We start from the raw sequence: 2,816 nt of genomic DNA, 5'->3' as shown, positions 1-2,816 counted from the left end.
CCATTGATCCAAAGTGGATATCTTACGAGTAATTAAACCTATTTCATATGTAAGCATAGTCATATTGGTTGCATATAATAGCCACAACAATTTAATTGTTAAGAAGAATTTTATAGAGGAAAGACTATATATTAGGGATGGCAAAAGTATTCGCGTATGTAGATATCTACAGATAAAATTCGTGACGGGTAGTTAGTACCCGTGAGTATTTATTACCCGCGAGTAGCGGGTAACGGGTAGCGGGTAGTGTGTATTTTAATACTCGCTTATAAACGGGTCGGATACGGGTATCATACTATCTGTACTCGTGGGTACCCGTTACCCATCAAATATTAAAATTTAATTTATATTTTATTAAGTTAAATTTAATTAAAATTAAAATTATATTTTATTAGGTTAAATTTAATTAAAATTAAATTTAATTTAATTACACTTTATTTTATTTTTATAATTTTATATTAAAAAATTTATAAAATATATATATTTTTTAAATATTTACGGATATGCGAGTATCTAGAGTACCTACAGATTTAAAAAAAATTCGCAGATATTTTTTAAGCGGATATCCAAACTGACCCGTTATCATTCCCAGAATATACATGCAACGGTTTTGATGGGTTTAAAAATTCAAAATGGAATTAATGGATCATTAATTTTAAGTCATAGATTTGTACCTAACAAAAAATGGTCAATGGCAATAAAGCTTTAATACATGCAAAATCCCTGGAAAAATCATTACAGATATTCATCGATGAGCATATTTGTTTTCAGATTATTTATCAATATATCTTATCATGCTGTGACACTTGTATCACGATATAAATTCTTAGTTTATCTACCAGAATAAATCACGCACATGTTCAACAATATTTATGTCAATGATGAAAACCTAAACAATTACTCTTTAATTCATATCCAACTTACCCTAATAAAAAATATATCAAAACACGAGAGGTGTTGAGAAAAAAGATGTTACAAAACATATAAACTATTTATAAACCTTTCCTCTTGGCTTTTGAACTTCAAGTTTCAAACATAATTTCCTACTACCAAGACAAAATCAATAATCTCCATTGCATTGCATGCCATAATCATTACAAAAAAATCAGTCGTGACCTTTGCATTCCCCTATTAAAGTTAATTATTAGAAAAAGTATTTTTATATATTTTTATATTTATGCTTGTTCTGCTTAAGTGAATAATTACCCCAGAGAATATTATAAAAAAAAAATGGTCGCTCTTGGAAGACGGATAGACCGAATAGCGTGTTGGAGAAGTGAAGAGAGAAACTGCATACCCTTGGGTTGGTTCGTCTGTTAGTATATATAGTTTGTGAAGTTTGTGTTTGGTTATGCTAAGTGTGAATCATGGCGGGCGTAGTGGCTTCTTTTGTATTGAATTGTGCGGTAAGTGTGTGTGCTAAGTTGATTACAGACATAGCTGAAGCAAGGAACAATAATCCCGAGAAAGCCTTTGATTTAGCCACCCTGGAATCCACCCTAAAGTCCATAGAACCTGTGATCAGAGACATGGAACGTCTGAACCATGAGATGGGACGCTCAAAGAATGAGCTTCAACCACTCATAACCAAAATGGAAGAGGGAATCAAGCTTTTGAAGAAGTGCTGGAAATCCGACTCTAGTTACATTGCTGAACTGCACGCATTTGATGAATCCTTTCGTAAGATTCTCGACACCACCTTCAAAGTTCAGACCGCAAGAGATCAAAAGGAGAGGCTCAAGATTCTTATAGTTCTTAATCGATTCATCAAGTACTGTGTGCTGTTCTTTCCATTCATATTATTACTACTGATTATTCTCAAATTCAAAGGTATACATGTATTTGTAATCGAGTTTTTTTCATTAACTATATTTCTGTCACCTTCACTTTTACCAACTATGTTTATGTATAGTGCTTTCACTGTGTTGTGTTTGATGTAGGTTTCGAAGGTGCTTGATGTGTTTTTGCCGCAGGCGAAAGGTGCAGCAATTTGAGATCGCTGATTTTAGTGTTTTAGTTTTCTATGACATGTTGCATTCCACCATTGTCTTTTGGTTATATTTAGTTAAGACAAATATCCTTCTCCGCATATTTGGTTGTGGTAGTATATTATCCTTCAGAGTTGACTTGATTGTTTGATGCACCTACTTCAATTTATGTTAAGTTATTATTATGGCATTTTTAAGGATTTTTATTAATATTTATTAATGTATTATTTAATTGAGCTTATACTGTTCACTCAATTTGATGGTTGCCTATGTACTAAAATGTAAAATTTAGCTAAGTTAATTTATGAAAAATTAATAAGAATAATCACAATAGTTTTGATGTAAAACTAAACATATTAAGATAAATTCAATGCAATTATGTAAAGATGAACAAGATTTATCATCTAAGACCAGTGACTTTCATGACGGTGGATAAACACTCCTCTTGATTTTTTGTTAAAATTATTACTCATTAAATGTCTGAAAAAAAATTATTTTGTTTATATTTTTTTAATTTTATTTCTTTATTTTTACTTTAGAAGGTCATTGGATTGTGACCCAAATAGTTTCTATTTGTCCCTACTGATTTAGATACTTAGATTCATCACTCCTAAGACATTGCATCAGTTACCAATAATTTACAGTACCCAAAAAAACACATATTATTAGTATTAGAAGTTTTCTTTTTTGTAGTTCTCAATTATTCGAATAAAAGTTTCATTTTTTTAATAGATCTCAATTATTCCGATAAAAGTTTCATATTTTTTTAAAGTTTTTAATTAATCTTGGATAAGTGTTTGTGATTGTAGCTTTAACGGAGTCATTGAA

Source organism: Vigna unguiculata, chromosome 10 (genome assembly GCF_004118075.2).
Source record: "Vigna unguiculata cultivar IT97K-499-35 chromosome 10, ASM411807v1, whole genome shotgun sequence".
Taxonomy (NCBI): domain Eukaryota; kingdom Viridiplantae; phylum Streptophyta; class Magnoliopsida; order Fabales; family Fabaceae; genus Vigna; species Vigna unguiculata.
The sequence above is the reverse complement of the archived record's forward strand: the minus strand, read 5'-3'. Positions refer to the sequence as shown.